The sequence below is a fragment of the Capra hircus genome, chromosome 24, assembly GCF_001704415.2.
Source record: "Capra hircus breed San Clemente chromosome 24, ASM170441v1, whole genome shotgun sequence".
NCBI classification, from domain to species: Eukaryota; Metazoa; Chordata; class Mammalia; order Artiodactyla; family Bovidae; genus Capra; species Capra hircus.
The window spans coordinates 55,895,669-55,914,804 of NC_030831.1; positions in this window are offsets into that span (position 1 = coordinate 55,895,669).

The window sequence follows — 19,136 nt, forward strand, 5'->3', positions numbered from 1 at the left end:
GCCCTTCATAATCCTTTAAGGGAATTCCCCGATACAAGCCTCAGTTTACTCTCTCCTTCTATCATGGACCACTAGGAATGAGGACTATAGAAAAGGTTGCCAGTGTCTCCCCTCATCTTATCTTTCACGTACATAGCTCCAGCACCCTGCAGGGGGTGTCTGTGTTGACTACAAAGATGATCCTATGTTGGTTTATGAGGGACATGCAAGAGCAACCTCAGAGCAGCCACAAATCCCCATGAGGAGCTCTCATTCTAGGACAGCTCTGCCCAGTAGAACCTTTTGTGATGATACAGACATTCAGTACAGCATCTCATAGGCACAAGTGGCTACTGAGGGCTTGAAATATGGCTAGTGAAACTGCAGAAACAAATTTTTAATTGTATGTAATTTTAATTGTGGATGAGAATTTAAATTTAAGCAGACACAGGTGCTAGTCATTACCCCATTGCACCACGCAGCCCAAGATCCTTAGACCCGGGAAGACCTTCCAAGCACTTGTCTCCAGCATCCTTAGCTTGCATAGCAGCAACTAGAGAAATTCTTCCATTCACAAAAATTGGGGCAGAGAAGGTGTTCCAACAATCCCCAAATAGAAGATGGACCACCCCCATCCAAACTGTCTATGGTTCTTAATGGGGAGCCCACGAGCCATCCTGTCTCACCCATTTTGGTGACTTCATTTCCAGGAAGCTACTAAAGCTACCAGTTATCTCTCTGGAAACCACATTCTTTACTCATAGTGTTTGCCACGGTACTTCGGAGATTCTGCAAACATTTCATTTGAACTGCAATTTTAAATATGTTTAATCACTCGAACAGTAATTTAAAACACTCGAGATGAACAAATTCGAGACCATAAACCATAACCTGGACTATCAGATTAACTAGTTTCTATGGCAATTTGAGAATCCTGCTCCTGTAGCCATCTCTGAGGAAGCAGAGGATGTTCTGAGGTTACAAAGTAAATTTAATAAAAAAGAAAAGTCTAACCATATCCTTCCACTTGCATGTCTGAGTCAAAATCATCTCCACACTCTATAACCAAAACAAGAGTTTGGAAGTAAAGAGGGCAGAACTGGGAAATGAGATCACATGGCATTCCTAATCCCACGGGTTCCAGTTTTTGTGTCTAACCAAACAGTTTCCGAATTCTCTTCGAGTGCTTTAAAATAAAGAAAGCTTAAAAGTACAGTGGTGCAAGTGTGTAAGTTACAAAATAGATTCAAGGTGCTCAAATGCTCTGCTGGCTGCTTTGCATATTCAATGCCACATAATGTTTTATCTGGAACAGAGGATATTTTCCTGCTTTATACACAAAAATTTTGACAACCGCTGGGTATAATGTTGGAGGATCCAGCAAGGTGTAAGATGACCTCATACCAGCATGGAAGTGTTCTTTCCACTCACTCATCGTGAGCTCATCTGTGTTAAGTGGGATCAAATAGAGAGGTGACAATATATTAGATTTCAGCATCACCAGGAGAGAAGCCAAGTGATGATAGCTAGCATCACCTTGTCAACATGCTTCAGACCAAGCGCAGAGGCTCTATTGACTTCACAAAGTGTGTTCCTGTTTGTGATCATTCAGTACTTTAATGGAGGAGCTCAAATACCTGTGAGTGTTCACTAAGGCTTTAAATATGCCTCCCGCTTACCAGGTGGTTCTAGTGGTAAATAACCTGCCTGCCAGTGCAAGAAACATAAAAGATACGGGTTCGATCCATGGGTCAGGGGGAAGGGCCCCTGGAGGAGGGCATGGTAACCCACTCCAGTATTCGTGCCTGGAGAATCCCATAGTCAAAGGAGCCTGGCGGGCTACAGTCTACTGGGCTCACGTAGAGTCAAACAAGGCTGAAACAACTTCCACATATGCCTCCAGCTTATTCCTTCCTCTTTCCTTGCCTTTAGAATTAATTTTCCAGACCATACACAATTTTGGTGGCTGCCTTCCTTTTTAAACTGATGGATGACTACGACAATTGCTGTTGCATTTTTAAATGTACACAAAAAGTGAGGCCAACAACGTGAAGACTGCAGTTGGGTGTCAATATTTTAAAGAACACACATTTTAACGGGGACTTCATTTGGTGAATGTCTGTGAAAACCAAGAAGCGAGGGGAAAATGCCTCTGCTAAAGAACTCAAGAGAGAGCATCCAGTATGATGCACAAGGGACCCCCAGAGGGAAAGGGACCACACCAGGGTCATCAAGGGGGGTGAATTCTCTCACAAGCTGACTTCTGCTTATCCTAACCTCATCCACACTTGCTTATTGTAGGATAATTTCTCTAAGCACCTCTTCTCCCACAACACCTTGGAAAAGAAAAAGGAAAAAAGGGGGAGAAGCTGCTTTATTTTACAGCTAATTTGCTGTAAGCACATAGCCCAGCTGCTCACAATGAAGTGAAAGAGGAAATGAGAACAGAGGGAACCTTCTAATGAAGGCGGGTGGGGGAGCAGTAAGGAGGTGGAAGGATACGAGATGCTATTTGTATGATTAAAGATGAGCAAAAACCAGTGGTAAGCAGATACGTGCATCTTGAGCCCTGAAACAGAGAAATAAGAGAGAAAAAATTACAGAAGTGCAAATATTTGTTCGAGATGGTATTTTAACTGGCCCAAAGAAATCTGTCCCACGTTTCCATGATACAAAGTTATATTACATTTTAGAGTTTGTTCTTGAACATGCTATCACTGACCTATTATTTGTAGACAAAGGATAATTTTAAAAACAGATGCTGGGACTTCCCTGGTGGTCCAGTGGCTAAGACTCTGAGCTCCCAGTGCAGGGGGCCTAGGTTCGATCCCTGGTCGGGGAGCTAGATCCCACATGCTACACCTAAGACCCAGAGCAGCCAAATAAATAAATCAAAAAAAAATGCTAAAAAAATTGCAATTCTGTAAAAATAAATTGTTTAGAGAGGTGAGTTTAGTTGATCAGGAAATTTAGCTGAATGGGAAAAGGTTCAGATGAAATGATTTGGGGACCATTGGGAAAAGGGCATCCAAAACTTCTGAGTTAGCAGACTGCATGCCTCGTCCTTACCAAATATTTCCTTATAAAAACAAGAAAGAGCATATTCTTTATTGCCTGCTCTGCTTTCCGCCAACTCAGCATGAGCGCACACAAGCCCTCCCTCCTTCCCAAGACCTTCTCTAATTCCTCCCCGGGGTGCCACATCGGAATGGGGTGCATTCTAGAGTTTTTGTACTTTTTCAAACCACAGAATGCGATATTCATATGGAAATGAAGAATTTCCTGAAGTTTCAGCTCCTATAATGTAACTGAGAAGGGGGGGGTGCGCATGGGGCAGGGAGGACAGCTTATGAGCTAGGAAATAAATAGATTTTAATATTCAGCTTTAAATAAATGTACTGAATTGGTCTGGATGATAATAATGCCAAAATAATTAATTTGAGCCTGGTCTTCTCATTTGTCAGTGAGAGTAGGTTGCTGTGCTCCAAGGCTTCTATGAAACGGTACAAGGGTCAGCCCATCATCCCGCTGAAGCTCAGGGCTCTTCTGTATGTCCCTGGTGGAAGCTGAGGCTTCATTTCCTCTGACCTAGCTGGAGGCTCGGGTCGGGCCAGCCTCAGAATCCTCACTCTGAGAACTGTTTCTGCATCAAGGGAGTTTCTGACCCCACCTCATATCCTGTAGCATTTTTTTGCCTGCTGATCTGCAGAGGAAATCCACACTTTTAGTTGCTATTCTATAGCAATGATTGGGAATTCCAAGTTCCTCAGTTTAATCCTGCTGGGTACATTAGAATAATTCCTTTATTCTCCTGGTGACAAGGATTAGGGACCGCTGTAGTGGACAGTCACTCTCCTTGGCACAGTGAGATAAGAAGTCCCCAAAATTCTGAAAATAAAAAGTAAGTAGTAAAATGTACTGTAAAAAACTGATAAAGCTCTGGGCAGCTTAAAATTGTCCAAATCTAACATCCACAAATTGGCAAACAAGCACATACCTAGATCCAGGTTCAGGAATGATAAAACAATGACAATCATTTTTTAAATGCCAAAAATATACTTTTCTTATATTTGGAAAACTTTATGTTTTAAGAATAGAAAAAAAATTTTTTAGAAAGTCATCGATAGGAAAGAACAGAGTGAAGCTTGTTTTGGAGCATAACAAAGTATTGACAGATAGGATCAAGAAGATGATAAATTATTCTGTTTTTTGAAGTTTGCTGTCTACTTTTTCTCAGCGCTTCATCACCTAAAACTTTCTCAGTGTGTTACCTAAATGGTTATGGGTCCATTCTGTACAACCTGTGTAGAAGAGCTGGAAGAGTGCTAAAAATATAGGAAGGAATGGCATAGTAGAGTACTATACAGCCATGAAAATAAAGGGGGAAATGTCTCTATATAATACTTACGAGTAATCCCAGGATATATTTTGTTGAGTAAAAAAAGAGAAATTGACTGTAATTTTCTGCTGTGATTCTAAGAAATAGGAGGAAGAAATGTTTCTATAAACTAAGCATATTTATGCATTCAAATATGTATAAACAAGTAATTCTCAATCAGGATTTTGCCCCATGGGGGATATTTGACAATATCTACACATATTTTTAATAGTCTCAACCGAGAGGATGCTAACTGGCATCTAGGAGTTAAGAGTCCAGGGATCCTGCTAAACATCCTATTGATACTTTAGATGATTAATTAACAAAACAGAATGAAGTTAGAATATTACTTTTCCTAGTGAATTAATGGATCTAGGCAGTAATTATCACTGGCTGTTCACATCGCAAAACTAAGACATTCTGTGAGTACTGATGGAAGAAATTCCACTGCTTATGAAATATTCTTGCCGAATTAAACCTGGATCCAGTAAAGCTTCGAGATCTCACCACTACTTCCAAAACACAGAATACAACAAAATGATACCTTGGAAATATGATCAGCAAAATCCAGATAGTGGAAAATCCTTCAACAGATAAATTGCAAGGGGAAAAAATGATATGGAGATGGAATATAACATATTTTCAAAAGTTAAAAGACATCAACTATTTAATGAATTAGTTGGACATTGATACTAATAAAAAAATGTAAAAAAAAAGATTATGGAGGATTGGAGAAATTTGATCACTGACAGAAAACTGATGATAATAAAGGCATTTTTAATTTTTCAGATCAATAATGGTATTACTGGTCTTTTCTGAGTTCTGCTATTTTAGCGTCATTTACTAAAATGATTTATAGATGAAAGGATGTGGTGTTAGGGATTTGTTCAAAAATACTCCGTTCAGGGGAGGGGTGAGTATCGTTAAGACAAGACTGACTGAGTGATAATCACCGAACATGAGTGAGATGGGCACATGGCAGTTCATGATACTAGTCTATTTTCATATAAAACTTGAAATTTTCTACGATGAAATGTTTTCAAAAGCTTAAAGATGAATAAAAATAAAAGATCCAGTGGCACTCCTTAGTGTCTCGGCTACTAGAAAGCCTTCACAGCAAGCATTCTGGTGGAGATGTGTTGCAGGAAGCATGCTCTGAGAAGTGTTCTGAGAGCATCTTAGGAGTGTTATCTAAACTGTACAGATGATCTCATTTGTAAAGCAGAAATAGACACAGACGTAGACAGCAAATGTATGGATACCAAGAGGGAAAGAGCGGGTGAGATGAACTGGGGCATTGGAATTGACATATACACACTGTTGACACTACGTATAAAATAATAACTAATGAGAACCGACTGCATAGCGCAGGGAACTCTACTCAACGCTCTGTGGTGACCTAAGTGGGAAGGAAATCCCCCTAAAAGGTAAGAGATATGTATATGTATGAGGTTTCCCAGGTAGCGCTGCTGGTAAAGAATCTGCCTACCAATGCCGGAGACGTGGGTTTGATCCCTGGGTCGGGAAGATCCCCTGGAGGAGGGCATGCAACCCACTCCAGTATTCTTGCCTGGAGAATCCCATGGACAGAGGAGCCTGCCTATAGTCCACAGGGTCACAAAGAGTCAGACAAGACTGGACATCCGAGCGCACACACACGTATGGCTGACTCACTTTGCTGTGCAGTAGGAACTAACGCAACATTGTAACGTGCTGCTGCTGCTGCTAAGTCGCTTCAGTTGTGTCTGACTCTGTGCGACCCCATAGACGGCAGCCCACCAGGCTCCCCTGTTCCTGGGATTCTCCAGGCAAGAGCAATGGAGTGGGTTGCCATTGCCTTCTCCAGTACATGAAAGTGAAAAGTGAAAGTGAAGTCGCTCAGCCGTGTCCGACTCTGTGAGACCCCATGGACTGTAGCCCACCAGGCTCCTCCATCCATGGGATTTTCCAAGCAAGAGTACTGGAGTGGGGTGCCATTGCCTTCTCCACATTGTAACATAACTATACTCTAATAAAATTTTTAAATAATCAATTAACCAGTAACAGCAAAAAAAAAACTATTATAACATGATTCTCAATGCTTCATTTCCTGACAATATGTCTTCTTAAATAAGCAATTATACAATTATTTCGGAAAGTCTCTTTGCTCCCATTTTCCCTTCCTTCAGAATAATATAATAATAGCAGTAATCAAAAATGTAACAATAAGTACACTCAAACCAATGTTCTGAGGAGTATAAAGGCCACACCAATAATTAGGCCACGCCCTTCTTCAGTCTGGCCTCAGTGAGTTGAATTTAAAATTACAGATGGTCCGGAGTATAATTTACCATTAACAGCACGAGCCTAATCCTTTCAGTTCAGCTCACATTGTGTCATAACTGACCTCTTCCCAGTGCCAAGGGCTGTGATACAGGACGCACTACAGGGATGGATAAGACAGACTTTCTTCTCTGCAAACTTGTAGAAGCAGTGGTGGTTGTGGTTTAGTCACTAAATCGTGTCCGACTCTTGCAACCCGATGGAATATAGCCTGCCAGGCTCCTCCGTCCATGGGATTCTCCAGGCAAGAAAACTGGAGTGGGTTGCCATGCCCTTCTCCTGAGGATCTTACCAACCCAGGGATCGAACCTGGGTCTCCTACATTAGAGCCAGATTCTTTACCAACTGAGCCATCAGGGAAGCCCATAGCAGAGACATAAGCAAAGGACAACATAGCATAGTATATACGAGAACAGAGGGATGCAGGAAGCGGGCAGGGAGGATCATTTTCCCCAGCTAATAATGAGGAAGGCTTCTCAATGATCCCTAATGACCTAACTAGGGCTTTGAAGTCCACGACACAGAGGGAGCTATTTCCATATTGAAGACATAAGGAAGCCAAACCCTGGAAAATCCACGGTCACCATACTATCCTGTTTGGGATGGATTTCAAGGAGAGTAAGCTCAATTTTTTAAAGAGATGGTACAAAACCCCAGGGCTTTGCAGGTGGCACTAGTGATAAAGAACCCACCTGCCAATGCAGGAGATGCAAGAGACATGGGTTTGATCCCTGGGTCAGGAAGATCCTCCGAAGGAGGGCATGGCAACCTACTCCAGTATTCTTGCCTGGAGAATCCCGTGGACAGAGAGGCCTGGAGGGCTCCAGTTCATAGCGTTATAAAGAGTCAGACACGACTGAAGCAACTTAACACGCATGTATGCACACGACACCCCAGACCTAGAGGAATTAAATAATTTCCTTGGGATCCTTCAAGACTCCCGTGGCCTCAGCAGGGAAGTAGGCTTGCTGTATGCAACTCTGCCCATGACCCAGTTCACTGTTGCTCAGGATTTATCGGCCACAAAAATGGGTTTAACCTTCTGAGCTTCATTTGGCACCTCAAGCTTTCCCTCCTCAAACGCTGTCTCCCACCCCATCTGCCTGTGACAAGACTCCTTCAAGGACCAGACGTCTCTAAAATTAGCCATGGACGGAGATTTACACTGATTCTCTCGATTCAGTCCAGACGCGTCAACTTTCCTGGAAGCCAGCAGATAGTTCCATAAATTACTGCAGCCTTTAACCACCCATCTATTTTTAAAGTGTGGTCTATATCAAATGCAAGTAAGTCTGAGTTGTTGCCTCAATAACTGTGCCTCCTTTCTTTTCCTGTTCACTTCTATCCCCAAGTGTACTTAGCTGGCAATACATTTAGAGCTCAGTATATCTTTCTTTCCTTTTTTTTTTTCAGCCTCTGGAGGATTGCAAAGAGCAGTGGCCCTTTTCATTTTGGGATGTGTGGGAACAAAAACTTCAGCACATCGGTTCTTAACATGCCCCCTTTTAAGCGTGCCACATGGACCGTGTCTCTACAAAACACTGTGCTCGTTGACGGAGGCACCCACGGGACTGAGTGCGGTGGACGTTCTAGGGCCCCAGAGCTAGAGCAGGTCTTAACATCCCCATCCGTTTCAGGGATTCTGGCTCAAACATGCCCTCGAGTCCTCTCTTACCCAACCAGGTTATGGCAACTGGACCTCATGCCTCCCTACTCTTATTTTATTTTTTAACTTAAAATTTTTGATTCCTCTCTTTGGCTGTGCTGGGTCTTTGTTGCTGCCCGTGGGCTTTCTCTAGTGGCAGCGCACAGGGGCTCCTCCTTATTGCAGAGGAGGGGCCTGGAGCACACAGGTTCCCATGGGTGTGGCTCCTGATCTCCACAACCACAGGCTCTGTAGCTGTGGCGCACGGGCTTAGTTATCCTGCGGCACGTGGGATCCTCCCAGACCAGGGATGGAGCATTGGCAAGTGAATTCATAACCACTGGGCCACCAGCGAAGTCCTCCATACTAGCCAGTCTCCATCTCGCACCTTGCTGATATTTTCTGCGCAGGCTGAAGGGGTAGGGGTGGGAGGAGTGCCATCTCCCTCATCCCTGGCCATCACCCCAAACGTCTGAGAATAATTAATCAGTTGTGTCCCAGGGAGAGAGGGCATACATAACAAGGGGTCTGAGTCCATTTTGCGTTTGAAAGCTGCAGCCTCAAGCCTCCCTCTTGCCTCCCCCTTGCCTCCCCCAGCGGTGCCCCACATTGGACGAGCTGATCTGAAGGTCTGAACACTCTGTCCTTTGGCACTAGCGGGAGACTCAAACCCTACCAGCCTCCATGCCTGGGAGCTCTCACTCCAGCCCTGACCATTCCCGATGCCTTAGGGAGTCATCTGGAGTGCCTGGCCCTGCTCTTCCTAGAGACTTATGATGTGAGTCCTAAACCTTTTCACACCCTCTGGGTGTGCATGGTACATGCTTGCACACAGCTCAAGTTCTCCCCAGCCTTCCCTGTTGGGAGAGAGCCTACGCGCCTCCACCAAAGCTCAGTGTGCCTCGTCCTATATGTCTCCTCTCAGGGGCATGCCATCCGCTCGGATCCACGTGCGTGCCTATCACCTACAGCAGAAATGTACATCACTTCAGGCTTCCCAGCCCATCTCATCCTCTCAGTAACTAGCCACAGGTGGCCTTTTCTTATGCCTGGAGAACAGGGTGGCAGGTGCTTCCTGCATGAGTGTTGTTCAGTTGCTCAGTTGTGTCTGACTCTGCATGACCCCGTGGACTGCAACACGCCAGGCTTCCCTGTCTTTCTCTGTCTCCCAGAGCCTGCTCAAACTCATGTCCATCGAGTTGGTGTCACCTCCTTCTCCTCCGGCCCTCCATCTTTCCCAGCATCTGCGTCTTTTCCAAGGAGTTGGCTGATGAATAAGGCCAAACACATGCTAACAAATAGAACCACTGAGTTACTTGAGTCACTTATAAAAAAGAAAAGTTGGGAGGGAAGTGCTAGATCAGGATTCCTGCCTTACATTCCATTGCAATGTTCTAAAGTTTTTCAAAGCTTTTCTATATTTATTGTCTCAAAATCTATGTTGAAGGGGTAGAATTGGCATAGCACAGCTGGTTGTCTATGTATCATCTTTGCTTCTTGTTAGCCAACCGTGGTTTTGTTTAATATCCACTCTTAAGAAAAAATGACCCTGGGACTTCTCTGGCAGTCTCCTAAAGCAAGGTGTATGCGTTTGATTCCTGATCAGGAAGTTAAGATCCCACATGCCTTGTGCCAAAAAAACTGAAGCAACAAATTCAATAAAAACTTTAAAAACGGGCTACATAAAAAAATCTTTGAAAATGAAAAACAAAACTGATCCTATTCCCATCTCAGGTGAAGATGAAAGCCAGAGCTTGGCAGAGGACAATCCCAGACCAAATCTGTCTGGCCGCCGTTTCTATATGCCCTGGAGCTAACAGTGTGTGATGGTTCATTTTATGTGTCAACTTGACTGGGCCATGGTGCTCAGATATTTGGTCAGACATTGTTCTTGATGTTTCTGTGAGGGTGTTTGTACATGCGATTTGTATTTAAATCAGCAGACTTTGAGTGAACTGCCCTCCACAATGTGGGTAAATTTCATCCAATCAGTTGAAGTGCTGACATTCCCCAGACCATAAGAAGTGTAGATTTCACTTTGCCCCCATGTCACAGGAGCAACAAAGAAAGTTACCGGATTCCCTCAAGCCAAAACTGTCACTTTGGGGCCTTCTTCCTCAGATGATTATCTGCTGTTCTCCGACAGGTGTATCTGCAGAGACCTCCCCTTGCTATTTTGTTGAGTCTTTATAATTCCCCTCAGCCCTCAGTCTTCCATGTAGAGAACTCTGAGGTTCTACAGATTGACTCTCAGACATTCTTCAAGACTGGGAACTAATGAGGAACCAGCTTATAATGATTTTATTTCCAACGTCTCACAGTCCTGCCACTGTGATTTTTTGAGCTGTGTTAGAACTCAGTCCATTCTTTAAAACTGTGGACACAGATGTAAAGAATCATGAAGTCCAGGATGGGAAGGGGCTTAGGTGGTCTTCTGACCTCCAACCCTTACTCCACATCCATCCTGTCCACTGGCTCCATCTCTGCTTCAGCACATTCAGAGTTCATTGTTAAAAAGGTCTGCCTGGGGTGGGGACAAAAATCTTTCTTCCTGCCCCTTTTACCCCACGTTGTAGTTTTGCCAGTGGGTGCCTCCTTGAACAAAGACATTTCCTCTTTCACAAGACAATCCCTCAGATATTTTAAGACAGCAGCCTTGCAACCCAGAAATTTCTCTTCCCTATGCTAACCATCCCCAGTTCCCTCAGCCTTAAGTCAAAGAGCAGGGGCCCAAATCTGCTCATGGGTCTGGCCACTCTTCTCCGAATATGGGCTCCAGGAATTAAGAGCACTTTCACTGAGCACTAACATCCCACAGAGTTCTCCCCAAACCCAGGTGTTCTGTAAATTTCCACTGGAGAGCACCTCTTCTTGTGGGCTTATTTCCTGCAAACCTTTGGAAAGATACAAATTTAACTGTGTCCTTATGAGTCTGTTTGTTTGAATGTAGGCATGTGTGTTCAGTCAATAAATTGTGTCTGACTCTTTTGCAACTGTATGGATTGTAGCCCACCAGGTTCTTCTGTCCACGGGTTTTACAAGCAGGAATAGTGGAGTGGTCTGCCATTTTCTCCTCCAGAGGATCTTCCCAACCCAAGGACCAAAACCACATCGTCTGTACTGGCAGGCAGATCCTTCACCACTGAGCCACCTGGGAAGCCTGTTTGGATATATACTTCCTAGAAAATCCTTGCGTTTCTGGGATCATCAGCAGGGCTTCGCTCTGCCACACTGTGGGCTCCAGTTTTCTTTCTAAACATTAACAAAGGGATGTTTTGATATGGGATGATTTTGTCTGCAATTAACACTCAGTTTCTGATTTCAGCTGCATGCTAAACATTGTCACATCTATTTGAAAATAAGTAAATACTCCATTAATATGTGTGGACATCTTAGAAGTGAGTCTAACGTTTCCATGCGGCAGAGGGAGGTGCTTGGGAAGCTCAGAGGAGAGGCAGATTTGAATCAACACTGAGCATGGACGTTGATACTGGCCAAATCCTAAGAGAGAACCGAGAACCAGGAAGTCATCGAAGGTACAGCCCTTAGGGATAAACACGAGCCAATAATCAATCAATCAACAATAACTCTTGAGGGACTACTATGGGTTGTGCAAAATATGAACTTCAAATGAGTCTAAACTGAATCAAATCTGACGTGAGCCTAAGCTGGAGCTGACCATCTAGTCATGGAGCTAAGGGGCAACTGGCATCATAAGGCTGCACCTACTAAGTTCTCCTCCGAAGGAAAGTTATGACCAACCTAGACAGCATATAAAAGCAGAGACATTACTTTGCCAACAAAGGTCCGTCTAGTCAAGGCTATGGTTTTTCCAGTGGTCATGTGTGGATGTGAGAGTTGGATTATATGGAAAGCTGAGTGCTGAAGAATTGATGCTTTTGGACTGTGGTGTTGGAGAAGACTCTTGAGAGTCCCTTGGACTGCAAGGAGATCCATCCAGTCCATCCTAAAGGAGATCAGTCCTGAGTGTTCATTGAAAGGACTGTTGCTGAAACTCCAATACTTTGGCCACCTGATGCAAAGAACTGACTCATTGGAAAAGACCCTGATGCTGGAAAGATTGAAGAAGCAGGGAGAAGGGGACAACAGAGGATGAGATGGTTGGATGGCATCACTGATTCAATGGACATGAGTCTGAGTAAACTCCAGGAGTTGGTGATGGACAAGGAGGCCTGGTGTGCTGTGGTCCATGGGGTTGCAAAGAGTTGGACACAACTGAGTGACTTAACTGAACTAAACTGAATACTAACACTTAGAGCAGAGAACTGGCAAAGAAGCTTTGCCAAAGGGGAAGAAACCTAACATAAGTGTGCCTCCTCTGGGTTCCCTGCGCTGCAGACCTCACCTCCTTTACACTGTCTGGGGGCTCTTCCATGAGTATCACCAATTGATTCTCAGAAGAGGAAGTGTGTAAACGCAAGACGGTCGGACCTCCTCTGCATCAGGTCCTCCTAGAATGGGTGAAGAAAAGACTCCCAAACCAGACTGCAGGATCAAATCGTCTCCCTGGGAGTAACTCCCAGAGCTAAAACGATGACACTGAACAGCAAATGTCTGAGCAGAGAAGGCAAAGAAGAAACAGTGGGGCCCAAAAGGGAGAGGGTGGGGAGACAGCACCAGGCTGGAGGGCCCCGAGCCTGGTTTACGGGAGGACAATGTCACCTGACTAAACAGGGAGGTCAGGAGAGGTGGGGGCTCTGCTCCCAAGACTCCAGAAGCCACAACTGCCACTCGCTCTTGGACTTCTGAATTCCCAGAAGCAGAGGGAGACATGGCTTGAGCTTTGCTCTAGGCCAGCGCTTTGTTCAGAGCTAAGGACAAGCACCTTGACTCTGGAAGGAATGTGCCAATGCCACCCTGACGCTCCTATGCTGTCTGGGGCTAGGCACAGGCTTCTGGTAGTCTGTTCTCCTCCCACTAATCCACACTCAGGGCCAGGTTTGTCAGTATCTTCATTTTTCAAGTGAGGGGTGGGCTTGAGGCCCCCTCTGTGAACACTGAAGCCGAGAGCACTTCATGCCAAAGCCTGCTTGACTGTCATAACACAAAACACAAAACAGGGTAAGGGAAATAAACCCTGCACATAAGTAGCTATAAATAAAAGCCCCAAACTAGCGAAAGTTTCTAGATCTCCTTTTTATTTAAATGTTCCTCATTTATATGCAACCAATTCACAAAAGCCCACACACCAATCTGTAACGCACCTGGTATTGTGAGAAATTGCCAGTTTGCTGGTGTCGAGCCTTTTTCCCCCACAATAAAATCTGCACAATGTCATGTCCTCAGGGTACATCAGTCCCCTTTCTTCTTTCTTTCTGAATCCCCCAAAGAAGTAGGTTTATAAAATACACCCAACAAAATGGGCTGTTTATTCCCTGTCAGTCTAGGAACGCCCATTCAGGAGCAGTTTAGAGAGCAGGTATGTCTAATAGCTCTCTCCAGTGTGCCCTCAGATCATACCTAAATCCAGTGTGGTTGGCTAAGGCAGCTATAACAAAATACCACAGCCCAGGTAGCTTAAACAACAGATATTTATTGTATCACTGTCTGGAGGCTTGGGGTCAAGGGCAAGGTGTCGGCAAGACTGGTTTCCTCTGAGGCCTCTTCCTTGGCTGTAGACAGTCATCTTCTCCCTATGCCTGCAGACTTGCCTTCTTTCCGTGTGTATTTTGTGTCCAAATTTCCCCTCTTATAAAGACATTGGTCACACTAGACTAGGACCCACTCTAATGATCTCATTTTAAATTGGGTTTCTGTGGTGGCTCAAATGGTAAAGAACCTGCCTGCAATGCCAGAGACCTGGATTCAATCCCTGGATCAGGAAGATCCCCTGGAGTAGTAAATGGAAGCCCACTCCAGCATTCTTGCCTGGAGAACTTCATGGACAAAGAAACCTGGTGGGCTATAGTCCATGGGGTTGCAAAGAGTCAGACACAGCTGAGCAACTAACACTACCCTACTATACCTCCTTAAAGACCCTATCTCCAGTTATAGTCACATTCTGAGGTGCTGCAGGGTGGGACTTCTAAACCTGGCGGGGACACAATTCACTTCATAACCCTGGTTTTCCCCCACCGCCTCCAATTTCTTGTCTTCTTGCTGGCAAAATAGATTTATTCCATCTTGACAGCCCCCAAATTCTTAACCCTTCCACCTTCAACTCTAAGAGGTCTACCTCAAATAACTTGGAGGGCTGAAATTTGAAGAGGCAGAAAGGGATCAAAGTAATTGTCACTCTCATCCAAACATGGAATCTAGCCCCAGTTTCCAGCACCACAGAGAGAAGTGCTGGCTAACTGGGCTACTCCCAATGGGAGACTTGCGAAACTCAGGACTCAGTTACGAGAAAGGGACTCTGTTTCTCCTGAGTCCACTGCACAGAACTTTCCGGGTGAATTGGGTAAGGGTCTATGGCAAAGGAGAATGCATCGCTTATCACCTCTTGTTCAAAAGGAGCTGATCGCCTCTGTTCTAGTAAGGAATACAGGGAGCTGATTCAGCTTGCTGAGGGTAAAAATAGTCAGTGAACAGCTTGAGTGAAACTTAGCAGTTCACCTGTTTCTCCTATCATCAACGGCAGAAAGTGTATCAAGGACCGCAAAGTTAGACACCACTGGAAAACCCAGGCTCTGTGGAAAAAACCCATCTCTCTGAAATTGAGAAGTGCCAGGGGAGCCTGATCAGGTTGAAAACAAGCAGCTGCTTCGTATGCTTCTCCTAGAACAGATGCCGGGGGAACCACCGTCAACAGGAAACCTCAATGGTACCGGTGCCACATCGGAGAACATTCTCCGGAACGCTTGCCCTCAGCGCGATCCCCCAGATCCCATCCGCAGAGGAAGGCGCTGGGCTTCCCATCACCCTTTGCCAGCAGTCCAGAGTTCAGCTTCTGCTTCTGCCTGTCCCAAGGGGCGTTTGCAGGCCGAGTTCATTTTCAGTGGTGCGAGGCTGGTAATCTTGTCATTAAGGAGCCACCTTTATGTCTGATTCACACACCTACTTAGATGCCTACGATTTCTGACTCATAACGTTTTGAATGTACAATTGAACCCTTGAGCCAGGCTCGCCACCAGCAAATAGAAATTCCCAGAGGAGGTGAAGGAGGAGGTATGGATGGTCTTGGAAGTTCTCCTGTTTGCCTCAATGCTGTTCTGGTGCTTTAAGAAATCACATTCTACACTCAATTCTACAGAGACTTAGAAAAGCCAAGTTAGAGATTTGATAAGGGAGGGAGGAATGGGGCTTTAGGGCTTAAGAAACATACATATGTAAACACACACACGTGTGTGCATTGAAGGAGATATATATATATATATATCTTCAATGCATGAGACATGGGTTTGATCCCTGGGTGGGGAAGACCCTCTGGAGAAGGAAATGCCAACCCAATTCAGTATTCTTGCCTGGAGAATCCCATGGACAAAGGAGCCTGGCGGGCTACAGTCCATGGGGTCTCAAGAGTCAGACATGACTTAGCGACTAATCCATCACCACTGCCGCTGTATAAAATATATATTATATATAGTCATACATGCACACACATGCTCACATAAACAAATACACAAACATATACCTATATTCATTTTTAGAGAGAGAACAAGAGGCAGCTTGAGAAGAGCAAACATGCCCCAGTTTGCCCATCTTGAAACTTGATTAGATGGATTTGTCAGGTTGACAAACAGCCCCCACTCAGGGCAGACCCGGCGCACGGCAAGCACAGGCAGGGCTCCTGCCCGCACCTCCCGTAAGCAAACTGTGGAATGCAAGAAGCCTACACCGGGCTGCACCCGCAGACTAAAAATACCGCCAGCCCATCTCTCTGGAGATTTGATTCTAGGCCGCAGGGGCCCTGAGGCCCGGCCCTGCCTGGAGGAAGCGCAGGGGCCTCCATCCGCCCCAGAGCTGATTGCCAAGGACCCGGCCAGGCAGCTGCTGGGCTCCGGCTCTTGGTTTGTGAGAGCCTTGCAAAGGCAGTGGTTCTAACTTCAGATCTTCTCTCCAAACTTTGATCTTCCAGCGCTGCTTGGCTGTAGGCAAAACATAAACTTGAGAGCTGCAACATGTTTTTCAAATTTTATTCCCCTGGCAGTTTTAGAATAAGGACAGGAATTATTTTCAAATGAGAATCTTTGACTGCATAACACAAGCTTCCAAAATTAAGCAGAAGCACATGGTGGCTCTTATTATTAAATTTCCCTTGGAAAACAATGGTTCAAATTATGGGAGGGGGAAGCAGTTTGATAAAACTTTGAAATGTGAAGAAGCCTAAAGTTTAAAATAAAATTAAAAAATAGCTCTAGCCTTCTTTTTTTTTTTAAGACCATCATGGAGTTTTTCCAGCCCTGCCATTATTATTCTGTCTCTACCAATGGCTCAAAAATTGAATGCTTGGCGTTTAAAATACAAATGTCAAGCTGAAAATCAGATGCTAAGGGGGTTCCTGAAGTACAGAGAATAATTTGGGCTGCCCGATTAGAGCGTCTCCCCAGAAAGCATGCTTTTAAGAAAGTAAAGCTAGAGAGCTTAACTGTATTCCTTTTTGCACCTGATTCTGAGTCGTGTTGAGCGAGCAACAGAATCCTTCTGGCAAGGTGTGCTGTGCATTCCAAGCCTGCTTTTGGCTAATGGCATTCAGTGTGGCCTCAGCTAGGGCCACTGGCATCCTCTAGCAGCAAAATAAACCAACACGCCGCTTTCTTCTCCTCCCCAAGCCATTCCCAGACAGGATTTGGGAAGAGGCTGTTCTCAGAGGCTGTACTATCTCAGACCTCTCAGGCACTACTTAATTCTCCCTTCCCTTCCAAGATAACATCAGTTGCTACCTTCTTGACGGAGCTTTTCTGATGACCTCATTCAAGTTTCCCGTGTCCTTCTCAGCCCACGTCCTCATCGTGTGTATCACTCACTTGGAACTCACGATTTCCTGCTGGACGTGGTCAGTGATCTCAAAGCTGTGGCTTTTCCCTTCCCAGCTCCTTTCTAAAGCCCACAGTGGTGGGAACCAGCTCTCTTCACCTTCGGCATCCTTCATTGGGCCTAGCTTGGTGCCCTGGGCCTGCACCTGGGTTCCTGGGCCGGGGACAGCAGGGGACAGTCACAGAGCTCTGATCATAACAAGAACTTATCTTCTAGCATCACCCAGAGGACGCCCTGGGCAACAGACTCAAAGGGAAACAAAATAAAACCAAACTCCTTGCACTTCCTTCCCACTGCTGCCCTAAAAGAGGACCCAGTGGGGCCGTTTGATGGAGGCTGGGCAGCCAGCTGGGCTCTCTGGGGAGATGGCAAACACCACCGTGACCACGCAGCCAGACAGAAAAAAGGAAGGGAAGGTGAGGGAGTGGAGGCCCCCACTCTGATTCTGCAAATGACTATTTTTTTTATTAACTTTTGTCAGTTCTCATAACCGCCTTCCACCTTCGAGATGTAGCTTATGGTTAAGCTTCTCTGATTAAAGGCATGGTTTCCGCACAGTGTATTTTCGGTCATAATGATATCTACCCCCCACACCACATACACGCAGCAAATTCCCATGCCATCTCTGCAGCATTTTAAAACAGTATTAATACCAGTTGTAAGCAAACAAGAACATCATTCACAAAACTTTGTTTATGTAACTGAACTCCAGTTTGGAATGATTTCCTTTTCAGTTATAAGAAACGTCTCTTCCTTTTTCAAATAGCCAGCCTAATAGGCTCATTCAACATTTCGGGTAGGAATTTCACTGCCTGAATTAGGAGAAGACATCACGGGTGCAGAGAGAGAACTTTGCCCGGGTGTCATGAGTGATTTAAGGCCTGGCCCCTCAAAGTGCGGTCTCAGTGCCGTCGCCTGGGAGTTGGTTAGAAATGTTGCATGTCAGTTGCTACTTCAGACCCTCTGAATCAGACTCTCTACTTTTCTTATTTTTTATTTTTATTTTTCCCTTGTTTAAATTTTTTTTTAATTTGGAATATAATTGCTCAACAATGCTGTGTTAGTTTCTGCTGTACACCAACATGAATCAGCTACATGAGTGCATATATCTGCTCCCCCTTGGACCTCCCTCCCATCTCCCACCCCCCTCAGTCATCACAGAGCAGTGAGTGGAGCTCCCTGTACAATACAGGAGCTTCCCAAGAATCTCCACTTTTAACGTGATTCCCAGAGACTCATACACATGTTAATATTGACTACAAGCATCCTCTATACACTCTTTCTCAACTGAAAAAATTTTCCCCACCAATCTGTCATTTCTGCCAAAAATGGTCATTGTAGAGATTTATAAGAAGAAGGTTTACTCACGTTGTTTTTTTGCCTTTAAGTGGCAAATTCACCCAAGAGAAATAATTTATGAAGGCAAATCAGCTACTAGGACTGAGATGCCCAAGTGGACTCAGTTGCTCTTTTCAGTGGTGAAAGTACCTTTGCAAGTGACTGAAAGAAGAAGCTACTGCTTTGCATTCTCCAGGACAGGGCACGGGGGAGTCCCCAGGTACCAGATGTGGTCCAGGAGGGCTTCTCACCTGCCCCGGGCAGTGTGGATCCAGATGTGCGAAACAGAATCCCCACAGCAGTGAGCTTCCAATAGTAACAAAACAACGCTTCCCTGGTGGCTCAGATAGTAAAGAATCTGCCTGCAATGCAGGAGACCTGGGTTTGATCCTTAAGTCAGGAAGATCCCCTTGAGAAGGGAATGGCTACCACCTCCGGTATAAGAATATTCCATGGACAGAGGAGCCTGGTGGGCTATGGTCCATGGGGTTGCAAAGAGTTGGACATGACTGAATGATTAACACTTCCAACCTTCCC